The sequence below is a fragment of the Mytilus edulis genome, chromosome 6 (assembly GCF_963676685.1).
Source record: "Mytilus edulis chromosome 6, xbMytEdul2.2, whole genome shotgun sequence".
Lineage (NCBI taxonomy): Eukaryota > Metazoa > Mollusca > Bivalvia > Mytilida > Mytilidae > Mytilus > Mytilus edulis.
In genome coordinates this window covers 76,620,873-76,637,876 of record NC_092349.1, presented here as the reverse complement: position 1 = coordinate 76,637,876, position 17,004 = coordinate 76,620,873, and the positions used below count along the sequence as shown (strand labels likewise).

General features: G+C 32.3%; 2 long non-coding RNA genes across 2 annotated transcripts; both read left to right on the top strand.

Moving 5' to 3' along the window:
• Positions 1-7,464: 7,464 nt before the first annotated feature.
• LOC139526820 (uncharacterized) lies at positions 7,465-9,942 on the top strand. The gene is made up of 3 exons (XR_011665189.1): positions 7,465-7,513; positions 9,041-9,169; positions 9,713-9,942. It is a non-coding gene; the product is annotated as an uncharacterized lncRNA (long non-coding RNA).
• Positions 9,943-10,915: 973 nt separating this feature from the next.
• LOC139526819 (uncharacterized) lies at positions 10,916-13,468 on the top strand. Its single transcript, XR_011665188.1, has 3 exons — positions 10,916-11,017; positions 11,459-11,563; positions 13,351-13,468. It is a non-coding gene; the product is annotated as an uncharacterized lncRNA (long non-coding RNA).
• The last annotated feature ends 3,536 nt before the right edge of the window (positions 13,469-17,004 follow it).

The following is a 17,004-nucleotide window of genomic DNA, read 5'->3' as shown; positions in this document are numbered from 1 at the left end:
GCTCTGTGTCCTATAGGTACAATGAATAGTCGCATTCGTCATCCATTCTTATGATTATTCAGTTTGGGTTATTTTGGGAGAAAAACAAAAAAAAAAGGTGTCAGGGTATTGTTTCCGTCATCAGACAGTCTTTTTAAGTCATAGACAAGACTTCCGGTTTTAACTTGCACATTCTTTTCATAAGTACTCGGGAACAGGACAAGTATTTTCGCGTTTATCTGCATGTAAACTATGATTTTACTATTATAATATATATAGAGACTCTCTATATACTATAGCAGTGACCGCCATGGAGAAGAAACTTTGAATTGATATTTAATATCAAATACACTTTATTTATAATATATGTACATGTATGTTCATAGTATACAGAAACGGGAAAATAATTAAATTTAAGAGACTGAAACAAAAAAATAACGGACTTTGGAAAAAAGGGAGAGGGCTAAAGAAATTGTCCTGTCTCCATGTACCTTTGACTTTTGATACTTTTTCTGAAATTCTGCAGACATAAAATCTTTTACAAAAATTCATCCTACAACAATTTACATACTCTCAACCAAGCTCAATGTGACCTACCGAGTTAGACTATTTACCGGGTTTGCAATAACATGAGCAACACGACGAGTGTCACATGTGGAGTAGGATCTGCTTACCTTTCCGAAGCACATGAGATCACCCCCAGTTTTTGGTGGGGTTCGCGTTGCTTAGTCTTTAGTTTTCTATGTTGTGTCTTGCGTACTATTATTTTTCTATTTTTTTTTCTTTTTATTTTGTAGCCATGGCGTTGTCAGTTTATTTTCGATCTATAACTTTGACTGTTCCTATGGTATCTTTCGCCCCTCTTCTCTAAATGCCCGCGATTTCGCAGGTGTGTTCTAGTAATAATTAAAACCACAGTATTATCTTAAAGTCATATGAAACAAAAAGTTGAATATGTTTAATATCCTTGAATTGATAATTTTTACTCTATATATATACATTATCTTAATCTTCATAATTGTTTCGATATTGAATTTTTCCCAGTCGCCGATATTTTCCTGTTTGCAGTGACCACCACCTTTTCCCCATTTACAAACTGAATACCAATGAGTTAAACATATTCTTTGTTTCTAGCGTTAGTAGTTCCAATTACACAAGACCAGTGACTATTAACGTGAACAATATATATATTAAATATGCACGTTTTCGTGGTATACATGTATGCTTTTATTTTTGCTGAGTGTTTTTGCACCTCAGTATTAATTGTTTATAATCAAAGCGAAGAAATTTAAGTTTTAGTGTGAAAAAAATGTTGTCTCATAAAAACAGATGCCAATATTTTCCAATTTTGTTTTTCATAATATTATGAAAAGACATTAAAATTCTGTTTTTTTTTTTCTAAGGATTACAGTGTTACATAAATTAACAACTATATCATTCTACGGTTCTTAGTATTCATTTTGTTAAAAATAAAAAGTAACAACATTTCTTTTTATAACTATTTTTGTACTGGCCTGATAATTGAGCACTTTTTATACTTCAGAATGGATAGTTAGACATCAAAAGAAAGTAATTTAAGTTTACAATTTAAAAAAATGTTGTCACATTAAAAAAAGTTTCCATATTTTACATTTTGTTAGAATATTATACAACGTCATTTAAAAGATAGTAATCTCCTGTAAAACGAGGACGTTTACAATTAACCACAATACAGACACATAATTCTGAGGGAAACTAGTTTGAGAAAAGCAAGGTTTAAATGGGAATAATATATATAAATTATTTTTACCATGTAAACCCCAACGATACTTAATGAAATTTACAAAAGTTAAGTAATTATTTGATATTTTCACATAAAAGTGGTACCAGAATTTTTAATCGAAAGTTCATGATTCAGAGTCAACAGGATATACCTAATCTTTTGGTCAATTCAATTAGATTTTTAAAAAATTCTATGAGACTTTTGTCATAAGGTTATGGAAATTTTTAAATGGTGAAATGTTTTTGAATGGACAGAAATACAGGGTTTATTAATACATGTTCTATTCCGATCAAGTAAAATCCTGTAGAATATGCCCACGTTTCTTTACGGATTATGTACCCTTGTGTTGACTCAATACTAAACATATGGAAAATTTATAGAAAATCCACAGCCTTACCCCTTGTACTCTAGTATTTGCCAATTCGGTGCTTGATAGATAGAGGATTATTGCATACAGTGCTAGCAATGGTTTCCTTCAAACAAGTTTATAAATTAAGGTATTGGTGAAATCAAATATAAATATGGTCCAATTCAAGTACAACTTTTAGGGTGCGCTCGACCTTTGTGGCTCAGCACGAGGTATTTTGGAATTTAAAGATTGTTTAGGACTTTTTGCAAACAATAAAAGCCAGCCAGAAAAACAAGTAAGTAATCGATGTTCTGAATTTTATAATAAAATTTTCTGTTTTAAAATCTGTGGATTTTCTAAAAAATTTTGCCATAAAATCACCTTTTTCTATTAAATGCAATGACACAATGAATAGTAATGTTTTACACGAAGTTTCACCTTAACATATGTACACAATAGTCCACCTCTATTATTATCTTTACTGTTTTGGTACTATTGCAGTTTTAGAATTTCATAATTACATTGCTACAGAAGGCTACATTTGTGTGATGTACATTTTATCAGTCCTTAATCAGTCAATTCAAGACACGATGCAGATCAATGACTTCTAGCTATTTGCACATTGATGTTGGTATAATCAGTATGTATATAACAATATTAAACGCTAAACTAACTATAAGCATGTATTTTAGTATCCTTTTGGTTTTATTTTTATTTTTCTTTAGATGGTGGTAAATGTAAGAGTGCTTGTTTGTTTTTCTATTATCATACATCTAACTGGAGGAATTGGTTTACCAACATTTCAACTAGTCCCAAACGGAATTCTGTTTTCAATAGCAGGTATTGTCATGATTGTTTAGTGACTCATATACTCATATTCAACACGAAGATCTCCCATATTGGGAATGTAAAACTGGGTATATGTCAATCTAAGCCATGCATACATGACACAGATTTCAGATATAACAAGGCTATCCCAAACTTGAACATCTACTTACGATCCCATGTATATATGTCTAAACATTTTTAAATATGAATTAACTGTTCTCAAAACTGTTGAAATACTAAGGCTTTTCTACCTCCGGAATAGATTACCTTTGCTGTATTTGGCAAAACTTTTAGGAATTTTTGGTTCTCAATGCTCTTCAACTTCATACTTTATTTGGCCTTTTAAACATTTTTTGATTCGAGCGTCATTGATGAGCCTTTAGTAGACAAAATACGCGTCTGGCGTAAATATAAATTTTGAATCTTGGTATCTATGATGAGTTTATTGATAGATATTATTTACATCGACATGCCCCACATATGTATAAACATATGGAAACTTATACTATTTCTAGGATTTTAATTGTGAATATCCTTCATGTGTGGTGGTGGAAATCTTGAATTTGACACAAGCAATGCGTCGATAATAGATTCATTATATACTGTAACAAGGTTGAGAAAAAACCACTGCTCTTACATTATTGTCTGAAACGAAGTTCGTCACACGGCGTCAACAATGGTCAAGTTTTCTGCTTGAGTAAGTGTGATATAAATTATTTGTGATAGATCATTGATATTATTGATGTTTAACATAAAGGAGTAGGTTCAGTAAGACCCCTTTTTGGCCCCAAAATATAGCAGTTTTAGATAATTGTGAATATGTAATCGTCAAGATATTTATTGAAATGTAGAATGCTTCTGCTACATAAATATAGGCTGTTTTTGACAATACAATGTACATATATCGAGTACTAGCATCATTAAGTCATGCTAAATTACTGAAATCTTCACAATTTTAGCATTTTAGTAAAATTTTAGACGGTTTCCGTCTTAAATGAAAGTAGCCGCATTCGTGTTCATCCATAATATTGAAATGTAAGTTGTATTTGATGGTAATACATAATATATATAAAGGTTGAGGATGAACACGGATGCGGCCACTTTCTTTTTTGACAAAAAACCATCTGAAAAGTGAAGATTTTTGGCATATTTGATAGATTTGTCATATTTAAGCTTGAATGGGAGCGTTTTTAAGGACTTACTCAGTTAAAATCTTGCACATACACTGAAATGCGGTCAACTTTAGCGTTTGATAGTTCATTGATAACATTCTGGCGTATCATAAACAAACAACTTGTAACGTCTCATTTCATTGGCCGAAAGATTCAAATACAACAGCAATGTAGTCAGTGTGCACGTGAGTTGACACAGGTGACCGACAATGGAATATACTATGTTACTACGAACGTAAAAACACTGATTTGTTTAGTGTTTACAAATCTTTGGTCAAGAGAATTAAATAAATGTTTTGTGAATTTCAAATAGTTGTGTCGAAATATTATACCGCATCAATATAATTATCTTGTACCACATTATGAAAAATATATGGATAAAATAAAATACATATGCCGTTTTTATACGAACCACTTTTAATTTCTTCCAATGTCGTAGTTACTTATAATAAGGATTTCATAATACTGATCCATTACAATAATTAGAATAATTTATGATGGGTTTCAGATTCCTCTTATAGTGGTTTCGTGCTATAAAACGAACATACCGGTAGAACGTTACACTTGCAGTATCTAAGCGTTTGGTCATTCAGAAATTACGTATCATTTACGGAGCAAACTGTCCCCGAAATATAGAAACAAAGCAACAATAATCGTATCATTTGTGCACGTGAATGTAGACGTAGTATATGCAATGTCCTATATAGGACATTGCATATACTATATCATGGTCACCACGAAATTCAAATGAATTCAGTAAAGGCATGTTGGTGTAAAAAGGATTGATTTGTTACATCGGCGAAGATTTTTCTTTTGTATGTGTGGAACTGAAATAATAAATAAATAATTGTAAGAAATATCGTAGACTAGTTTATAAGGAACAATGTAAATGTACTGTTTTCGATTTCAATTGGCTGAAAACTTATCTTTTAATTTCATACCGAAAAAATAGTTGAACTATCCCCAAAGTGACGTGTAGTATGCATGCGTATTTAAAATGAAATACAAAATCCTACATGTAAGATAAACTGAGAATTGAAATATTAAGAAACTATTAATAAGGATGACTGAATGCATGTAGAAGGGACCCACCCGCTTTTTATCAATACATTTAATGAATAAACACGCTTTTAAAAACTTATTGTTTTCTATGTAACTATTTTTTAAAATATTTACAATATATAATTTACGTTCGTTTTTCAACCGAGAATAGCAAAACGGTTAATTATAAAATTCATAAAGTACATCGCTGGAGTTTATATTTGAATATTCCATCCACTGTGCCATGGTTTGCCATCTCCATTTTTCTCAGTCTAAACAAAGTATAGTTGGTTACATGTTCTGAATTTATTTAGAATTCCGGATTTTTTTTCTCAAAACTATGTTTACTGAATCAGAAAAAAAATCACACTTTTCTTTGTCGACTACCTAAAACTTGCGAAAGATATGAAAAGGCAGGATAAGCAACTTGGCAAAAAAAAAAAAAGGCCGGATGACGATTTATGTAAAAAAATTCCGGACAAACTAATAAACTGAAAAAGGCAGGACCAAATAGACCGAAAAATAAAAAAACAGGTCAGAGATTACAACTAAAAAAAGGAACAAAATGTTTCATCCAAGTCCCCCCTCCTATTAAAATAAATGGTAGATCTCTTAATTAAGAACCAAATGAGAACACAGTTGAATAATTAAATGTTTCGATGTGAAACCTGTTACTAATAAGTTTTAAAATTTTACTATTGCACAAGAATTGCTATGGGATAAATCAAGAAAACAATCACGTACGTGAATACGACAACAACCTTGACCGGTTACGTGAATACTGATCAGTCCATTCAACTTATAGTACGCGTGTTCTATTTTCGCAGGTGTGAGGTCGAAGGTTTGAATTGACCAATGAAAACGCTCGTTCCTTTACGAGTTAATCTAATAAAGTTTGTTTGACTGATTACGTCGCACTACCTTTCGCTAAGCTTTGCCGCATATGAGTGTAAACTAATTGAATCAATTGAAATAGACACTTAATTTTTTTTAAAATGTCTAAATTCTTTCGTTAGATTAACTTGCAAATTGAGGCCGAAATCAGCCCTTACCGGACCTACTCCTTTGATTTACTATCGGTTTGATGATTACCAAGAGGCCCTCCTGCTCCCTATGACATGGCCTAGTGGATTTGAATTAATTAGCACATTTCAAAGTTAAGATTGATAGATCTACTTGTGATAGATCAATGATCAGTTGCATTACTCTCAGTACATGTCAGTTGACGACTATTGTTAGGCCCTGCACCCTAGGACATGGTTCAGCGACTTTGAAATAGTAAGCAATTTTCAATGTGTAGTTTTGTGTTTACGTTATATTGATAGGAACTGCATACAATAAACAACGGAATAACTCTAAAGTTACATTACTCTCAGTACATGTCAGTTTGACGACTTTTGTTAGGCCCTGCTCCCTAGGACATGGTTCAGCGACTTATAAGCAATTTTCAATGTTAAGTTTTGTGCTTAATTTATATTGATAGGAACTACTTACAATAAACAACGGTAGTTTCTATAAAGATACATTACTGTCTGAACATCCAAGTTTGTTGACCATTTTTAGGCCCTGCACACTAGACCATGTTCAAGTGAATTAATTAATAAGCGATGCTGTTGTCCAATATATTGTCTATTTCTGAATTTTATGCCGATAGGCGAGACATATCTTTGTGTCAACAGCGTTTTGAAATAGTTCATCGTACGGTATACACCTAAGAGCAAAACTCATACCGTATAGTCAGCTTTAAAAGTGACAAAATGTGAAACAATTCATAAGAGAAAACCAACAGTAATATTTATGCTTTAAATTATGGCAGACAACAACGTGCGACAACAATTGAATGACAAACACTAGACTTGAGACAAACACATAAAGAATTTGAGTGCTATCTACACCATTTGTTTGTTTTTGTTGTGTGTGCATTTATTTTCGTGATGTGGTTTGTTCTATTGGTCAATATTTTTGTTTCAATTACTGGTATATCGGTTCCAAAGACAAATCCAGCAGCAAATTAAAAAAAAGGGAAATATACAGATACCAGTCATAATGTTAGATTGAAAGTGGACATGTCGGATATATGATTCAATTGAGAATTCTTGATTGATAGCGTAACTCTAATTATTGATTTATCAATTTGATATAGATATCATATTTTCAAGTCTATGTGAAATCTCTTCTTTGAATAACTGTATTCCCACAAGATGATATTATGTCAATCAAATAACAAGAATATTTGCATTTGATAATATTGTCATGCTTATCGTCTACATTCAGATCATGGATATCAGAGATTTGCAGTACATTTCAACATCAACAAACCACTACCTGGTATACTCAGAGGAGATTATTCAAGACACTTCAATCAATATGATATCCAACCGGGTATAAGTATAAACTGAAAATATTTAAATCGTTTCATAGATATAGGAAGATGTGGTGTGAGTGCCAATGACATAACTCTCCACCAAAATAACAATTTATAAGAGTAAACCATTACAGGTCAATGTGCGGCCTTCAACACGGAGACTTGGCACTGAACAACAAGCTATAAAGGACCCCAAAATAACTAGTGTAAAACCATTTAATCGGGAAAACCAACGGTCTAATCTATATAAAAATCGAGAAACGAGAAACACGTATAAGTTACATAAACAAACGACAACTACTGTACATCAGTATCATCGGACAGGTGCAAACATTTGCAGCAGGATTAAACGTTTTAATGGTACCAAACCTTCTCCTTTTTTCTGAAACAATAGTATAACATCACAACATAGAAAAGCACATGTAAAATTATTTATGATAAAACTTCGTCCGTCTATTGAATTGTCATCCTATCTTGAAATTAACCTATTATCTTGATCCTTTAATTTCTGACAATCATTAAGCAGTCGATTAAGTTTGCTTTTTTTTAAAATGTATTCTTATTCATTATCTAGTTTCCGACGAATGCCAAGTTATTGTCAGTTATCTGCTGATTTCACTTGTTGTTATCAGTGAATGTCAGAAAAGTAACGACCATTTAATCATTATCCGAACTGTTACGTCTCTTTAATCTATTTGAAACTCACCTAGTAACCAACACTAGTTTGAATCAAGTCACGCAGAAAAAGAAAGTAGTTTTTTTAATATAAAAAATCCCAATGAAAAGCTATAATTTCTCAAATGTGCAGAATTTTTGCATTAAACGAAAGTTAAAGAACCATTGATCACTGTTGACTCCTTGTTGTTTCTTAATTATGAATAATATACATAACGCATGAAATTTGAACAAGGTTTATTTTGCCTATTTCTATTTATGGTGAACAATACGTGGTAGGTCAATGATATTTGGTATGCAGTTGTATAAGCCTATTCACATCCAATTTTCATGGGAAGGATTTGTCCCTGCCCCCTCAGTTATGGTTTATTGACTTTGAAATATTGGCTTAGCTACATGTATTAGTTTGTGCTTAGGTCAGTATATCTTAGTTGTACAACTATTATCTTTACAACAAATTGGCAGCATCTTTTTTTTTATATCTATTGACACTATCTTTATTAAAAATAATCAGGAAATGAAAAAAAAATAAAATGCAAAAGTAGACAAAAGATAATCGATAATGTTATGATTTACGCGCGTCTTTCATTATTCACGATCGAAACGGCGGATCGGTCACGAGAGAGGTTAGTATGTGTTTGTTATATGAGTAGGTCCTTGTGGTCTGTGCTAGGTTTAGATAAACAAGTTTAGAAACATGTTTTTTAACATGTGGTTATTCATAACATTAGGGAGTAAAAATGAAACTATATGAATTCTCTCCATCAAATTTAAAACTATAAGCTATTTTTATGCATATCCCACTTACATTTTGTTATGTTGTTGCAAATTGATTGTAAACACATTGTGCATTTATTGATCCAATTTAGGTCATAATTGGGAATGGACCTTTCCTGTTAAAACAAAACCAGGAGAAAAATATATTATTAACTACTGGTTATGGGGAGTAAAAAACTTCCAGGGAGAAACACTTAGAGGACAAACAATTACCCTGGGTCGTATGTATTGTACTTATTGTTGTTAGTAAAATATGACTCGGTTACCTTAAATATGCACAATAAAAACAAGTTAATACATGCATATCAAATTACAAAGATTAGAAACTGCTAACTTCAGTATTTTGGCCACGAGCATCACTTAAGAGACATGTATTGTCGAAATGCGCCAATGGTGCAGGAAAATTGGTACCGTTAATGTTATTACGCACTATTCGTATCAATAAATCAACAAGGAGACTATATTTCACAATAAAACTTTATTGAAATAATGTTTTCGACAACAAAATGAAAAAAAAACACAATAGGATTGCATTAATTTTGATCATAATGTCAATTTACAATTTGTACGATCACAATATTTTTGTAAATTTTAAACGTATCTCACTTTCTTTTTTTCTCACTTTCTGTATTATGTGCAAATGGAATGTATTTATAACTAGCTACACATGTATTTTTTCTATAATAGTCTTACAATTGATTACCTTATAAAAGTATAATAAACGAAGTGTTTCATTACGAAATAAATGAGTAATACATTCACAGCAATGGTAGGACAGACAAAAACACCGACAACCGTGGAATCAACGACAACTGTACTATCAACGACAACTGTACTATCAACGACAATTGTTCCTTCAACAACAACGGTCTCTTTAACAACAGCGATCCCATCAACAACAACGATCCCATCAACAACAACTATTCCTTCAACAACAACCAATGCACCATTACTTACAGCAAACAGTTCACCTTTTCAACATATCTCTTCCAACACAAACAGTTAAGTAAACTCTCATAGCACTATTTCAATCGATTTTGAGGAGAATTTATAAAGTGTATATTCCATGTCTCGAAGAGTCGATATATCCGGCCGTTCGGCCATTTCTTCGTTCTTTCATTGTCACAATGTAAAACGAACATGTGGTATGAATGCCCATGGGACAACCCTCCAATAGAGACCAAATGACACAGAAGTTAAACAACTGTAGGTCATCGTACGGCCTTCAACAATGACCAAAGCCCATACCGAATTATCAGCTGTAAAAGGCCTGGAAATGACAAATGTAAATCAATTAGAACGAGAAAACTGATTAATGTAAAAAAAAAATGATCGAAAAACAAACATGCAACACAGCAACAATCGACAAATGACGATGAAATGTGTCTTTTGTGTCTGTGTGTCTCAACTCACTAGCGACATGTTTACCGTTCTTTGATATAGTCGGCTGGTCTGCTATTTAATTCATTATTTCATATTCCTCTTTGTGACATTTTAAATACGTTTATGTTCTCATAACGGGTGGGACAAACGGAAATACGTCGTTCACGTTTTCAACACTCTCAATATTGAGTGAATGGTAACTCGACACTCAAAATGAGTATCTTTTAACCAAGAATAATATTTCGGCCTTATGTATTGAACGACTCCTAACATCATATGTTTGTGAATATAGAGAAACGTAAATAACTCATCTACCATAATTTATATTATAAACTAACAGTATATAATTTACGTTTTCCTCGTAGGTCATATTATGTAAACAACTAATGAACATGTGGAATTTCGTTAATTATTTTGCATTTCCCGCCTATATTTGCATTTTATTTAAACACGAATCATATCAATTATAAACTCGAAAGTAGAAAGACTCCAGATTACTGTCCTAACAATTTTATTTTATATAATTAAGTTATCTCTTAGATTATTTATACCGTTTTGAATACATACTTGATATAATGTTTCAGGCACAATCTGCCAGGATAATGATATGGTTAATTGTAAAGATCAACATGTCTGTTATATTCATCATTTGAGAGGATATTGTCCTTTAACATGTGGTATCTGCTGTAAGTAGTTTTTATGACAAATGAAACCGAAACCCCTTTTTTGTTAATATTAATTGAAGACTCCCTACATTTTTAGATGACGACAATTTGATTTTCGGGGGTGTTAGGGGTGGGATGGAAGGAGTAAGTTGAACATAAATATTCGGCCCAGGTTAGAGCTCACAATAAATAGCCTTGCATAAGACAGGATCCAAAAATGAATATTCTACGACATAAATTCAGGAACCATCTGTGTGTAAAAGTGAAGGGAAAAAAATTCGTGTGGCAGACCACAGAAAAAAATACGCATGCTTAGCAACAAATGAAAATGTAAAATCATCCCGCAAATTGATCTTAACCCCCCTCCTTCTGTTCGCAATAATAATTGATCGTCCGTCTCCTTTGTTCCGTAAGACAGAGGCAATCTAGTAAAAGGGTTATATATATGACTTATACTTTCAGCACCCCCAATTTGTGAGGATAGTACAGCAGTACATTATGAATATCATACTGTGTGCTTACATTTCGATCTGAGAACATTTTGCCCACTTACCTGTGGTCTATGTGGTAAGGCAATTTCATTAATTAAGACTTGCTTTTCTAAACTTACTTATCTGGTATATTTTCTATCAATAACGTTTATGCGTCAAACTCATCATTCAGTAAAATGGTTAAGATACTGTTGTAAAAGTTGTGTTCTGATAAAACCGAAACACATGCAGACAACAATTACCCAATAATAGTTATTATCTGATTCCTTATAATTCAAGAAGATTAATTATTTATATTAAAATTGGTTATATCTACATAATGGAAACTTCAAAGGCGGTTAATTAAAATATATATTAACGTTTCGAGGAATAATGTAGCAGACACAATTAATCATAAAGATTTCGACTTCATAAATTACCTATTTGCATTGTATTACAAAGGATTTATTAAGTGTTGACTTTAATAACTTTAATTGTGCAACATTTTAATATAAATATGTAACATTATCTTCGTTTAAAAGTAAAGGATAACACATACAAGAATTACAGCAAACGTTAAAAAAATACTTGCCAGTCAATATTAGAAAAAATTTGATCTGAAACAGCCCAAAGACTGAACATTAAATAGTTAGGCATTGTTTCGTTTTTAATCAATTGTCAGACTTATTTACTACGGTTCATTCTGAACAGTTCAGACAATTTGCTAGAAGTCAATCAAGAAATGTACAATTTATGTTCAGACAGTTCAGTAGCTGTTATTTACCTGTACACATCACCACCATGCTGACACATTTATTTACACTTGTAAGTAAATATGTGCGCCATTACACGTAATCACACAAGTTCCCGTAGCCTTTGACATCACAATTAAAAAAATAATTAACGTCACAATTAAAAAGTGATTGAAAATTAAATGCGTTTCCCTCAGTTTTAGTTTGTTACCCAGATTTGTTTTTTGTCCATCGATTTAGAAGTTTTGAACAGCGGTATACTACTGTTGCCTTTTATGTCAAAAAATCATCAAAATATAGATAAATGACAATTGACTGCAAAAGAAATCATTGAACGTTTTTGAATTTACTGCAGTGAAAAAGTCTGAATATTGGTTAAGGTATTGAACTGACCCAACAATTTACTGTCTAGACTTTTCAGATAATATTAAGAACAATAACCAATTTGGACTAAATTCATGAACAGTTGAGGGCTACAGACCAAAACAATAGTCATCTTTCGACTCCAACAATCTAACAAACGTAAAAACAAGGAAAGACAACAATAAACAAATACAGTCCATATTTTCAAACAGGTTACAAGCCTGTAACCAAACTCAAACGCGCTCATTCCCATGTATATCATGCAAATGAAGCTATATTTAGTAATTATCGTAAGCGATAAATAAGCAGTTCGCCCACAATTATTCATCATTGTATCTTCAACGTTAAAGATATTCGCAGTACTTAAGTCTCGTTTTAATTTGATAGATGCTTGTGTGCTTTTTTGTAAAATTGTTTGTTTTAAGATTGTTACACAGTGACGACTGCTGTACCCATATTTTGACTATTTAATTAATTACGTCTGTTTTGTTCACGCATCGTTGTAAATATAACGGAATTTGATGAGACTGTTGTAAAAGTGTGAGGTTTAGCGCTATAAAACCAGGTTTAATCCACCATTTTCTACATTTGAAAATGCCTATACCAAGTCAGGAATATGACAGTTGTTGTCCATTCGTTTGATGTGTTTTTTCATTTTTTTTTGCAATGTGATTAGGGACTTTCCGATTGAATTTTCTTCGGAGTTCAGTATTTTTGTGATCTTACTTTTGACTGGTTGTGAATCTCCCTTTTACTTTTTTTACATTAGTTGAAGCAACAAAACCACCATGTACAGATGGTACATTGGTAAACTGTAGTTTTGCTGGAGTTTGTTCTGATTCAGCATTGAAAGAACACTGTCCCCTAACCTGTGGTCTTTGTGGTAAGTACAATGATATTTTGTAAAAGTAGAAACAATGAGAAAATTATACATAGTATAACAACTTTTAATTATTCAATTTCTTCAAAAGTATAATCAATTTACCTAATTTTTTAATATAAATAAGTTACCTGGTAGCTCCTCAAATTGAAAAAAGGAACGAGTTGAAACAGTTTGAACAGGGGTATTTTTAATATTTTCTACAAAACGTAGAACTAAAAGGAGGTAGATTCAAAAAGAGGAAGTTCCATAAAAACTGACAAAATCAAAGGAAAAACTGTTTTTACTGAATCTCACAATGTATTAAGATAACAACAAATATTTTTATATGGTTTGTAGGCAAAATAAGTAGGACAACGAGTTGGATACATATCGGAACAACAAAGAAACCAAGACTATCACAGATAGTAGGGAGATAATTCGCTGATGGAGACTTACACAAAATGTAGCGAAAAACCAACAGAAACATTACTGAAAAAATTGTTATAATTATAACAAAAAAATATTACATTGAAAAATTGAAAGATCTTAGTTAAAAAAACTTTACTGTCAGAAATTGAAACCCTGAACTCAAAATTAAAATGAAGTAAAATTTTATATCCGGGAAAGTATTAATTAAAGGGTGTTTTTATAACGTCCCTGCTATATGTCAAGGTCTGTAATGAAAGTAGATAATGTATGTCTGTAATAGCACGAGGCAAAGGCGAAAATATGAAAATCATCAAGTGATTATTAAAAACGTACATTTTACTGTCAAAAGTTTTTGACCGGAACGCAAAATTAAAAGCAAATAAAATTTATATCCGGTTGTATTTGCTTTGTGTCATAGATCAAATTTATTCGTTCAGTGAATATTCACTTGTTTGTGTTAATATGCCTTTTGATTGGGTAAACCTATTTCAATTTACAACTTATAGTGTGTCATTCTGTGTTGTAATGTTACACTATTGTTTCAGGTAGGAGCGAAGGTTGGTACCTATTTAAACGTTTAAACCTGCTGCATTTGTTGGCACCTTTCCTAAGTAAAGAACCTGATGTTCCGTGGTTGTCGTTTGTGGATATGTTTTATAATTTTTTCTTGTTACTCGTTTTTTTTATATGGATTAGACCGTTGTTTTTCCTGTTTGAATGGTATTACACCCGTATTTTTTTAGCGCACGCAATAGTTTGCTGTTCGGTGTGAGACAAGGCTCCTTGTTGAAGACCGTACTTTGACCTATAATGATTTACGTTTACATATTGTGAATTGGATAGAGAGTTGTCTCATTGGCACTCATACCACATCTTCTGATATCTATTGCTACTGTAGTATTACTTAATGGTTGCTTTCATAACGACCCTGTTATATTTATGGTATGTATTGTTAGTATACGATGACAGTATATCATGGCACGAGGCAAAGGCGAAAAGATCACATAGTGATGATTTAAACAGTCGATTTAACTGTCAACAATTTTGAACATGAACTCAAAATTGAATGAAAAAAATGTATATCGGGTTTGATACTATAGTATTAATTAATGGGTGTTTTTATAATGGCCAATCTGTGTATTGATAGCACAGGATTTCTGTCATGGCACGAAGCAAAGGCGAGGAAAGTGCTCTAGCACAAGTATAATCACCGATACCTCACTCATACTTAAGCTTTAACTTCAAACGAACACCTCACCTAGTAAGATTTTATCATCATACGATCTTTGTTTTAAGACGACTAAAGTTTAGAATTCAATATGAATTAAGAAGCTACATAAGTATTTTTAATATTGCAAATGTCGTTTCAACCTATTTGTCATGTTTATTTGGTTTTAACATTTTCACTTGATATGACTTGCGTATCGTTTGTCTGTTTATTATGCAATCATACTAATTTAAATGTTTGAGGGTGATGACCTTGGTGGAATTAGGTATTTCATTTTAGATACCTTTGATGATGTATCTCCCAATTTCTACACAGTTGTTATTCAGGTGATTTCGTATGTTTGGATTTGAGTGTTCCTATTGAATTGCAATACAAACACACATTGTTGTCAATATAATGGAATTTAATGCAATTGTCAAACAAGTGAGAGGTTAAGCTAGCTATAAAACTATGTTTAATCAAACATTTTCTAAAAAAGAAAATGTCTGAAACTAAGTCATGAATATGACAGTTGTTATCCATTCGTTTGATGTGTTTGAACGTTTGATTTTATCATTTGATTAGGGACTTTCCGTTTTGAATTTTCCTCGGAGTTCAGTATTTTAGTGATTTTTACTTTGTTTAACACTATAAAATGCCGAATATTACGATCCACGACAATTTGTCATCAGCCTTCTGTATAAATACCCAATACTTATAGGGCCTAACGTAGTTTAAGTCTTGCCATAGTGCATTGTAAACATAATATTATCAACCATGAAGAATCCACAGGTGATGCTTACGATTAATTGGATGGAATTTGATAATGATATGGCACAAAATACCGGTGCATTGGTTGAGATACTTGATGACAGACATAGAGGTGATTCGATGCAGGGGAGATAATGGACGAGGGTATGGCTTTTCTAAAGACCTATTCATTGCCAGTATGAGACCTTCGTGGTTAAAATTTGTACGAACTATTTAGCTGCTTTATTTAACTTTAGAATTGATAATGAAAATAGGGAATGTGTCAAAGTGATAATTACTTGAACAAAGGGCAGAAAACAACACAATCCTAAATAGAAATGATTAACGGCTTAGAAAATGTGGCGATTCGGACTATTCTGTATCTCTCCGTTTATATTCATGTTATCTGCAATACTTTAAATTCAGAATGTTTTTATGTTTGCGCTACTGAGAAAAATCCTGTTTAAATCAAACAAACAAAAACACAATACGAGTTCAAAGTATTGCGATAATAACCCTGTCGCATTTTTCGCAATAATAAACACATCGTAATAGTTTCGGAATTTATAGTACGTACCCAGCCACGTGCCGTTGCGTAGAATACCGTGAAATGTCCGTGCTTAACCGTGTCACCCCATTAAGCATTCTTGGTAGATACGTCAAAACCAGTAGTCACACAGTTGTGCATTCGTATTCGATCGTTATCGGATTACGGAAACTGCCTTTTTGGGTTCATCTGTGAGATTTTATCCTATCCGTAATGGAACCGTCGATGTGATCCGTGAATGTATGACCTAGAAATATCCGACACAGTTAATTAGATAAGTAAGGCTAGCATTTGATATCACAGCGAGACTTATACACAGTCGTGTAACGGACAGTGTCATGGTTCTGTTGTGTTTTTTGTGTGCTGTCGTAGTTTGTTTTACGTGTTCTTTTTTATTTTGTGGTTGGTATGTCGAAATATAGTATTGTATTGTTTATATGTTTATTTCTCTGTCCTGAATGTTCTTCCTTTATTTGTACTGTATTTCTGTCATGCAATGTTGTCATTTTAGATTTATATTTAACATTGCCATAAAAGCGCGAAGTACGGCTAGCCACAAAAACAGGCTCAACCCACCATTTTGTTGTAAAAAAAACGTCCTGTTCCAATTCAGCATTGTTTAGGAAAA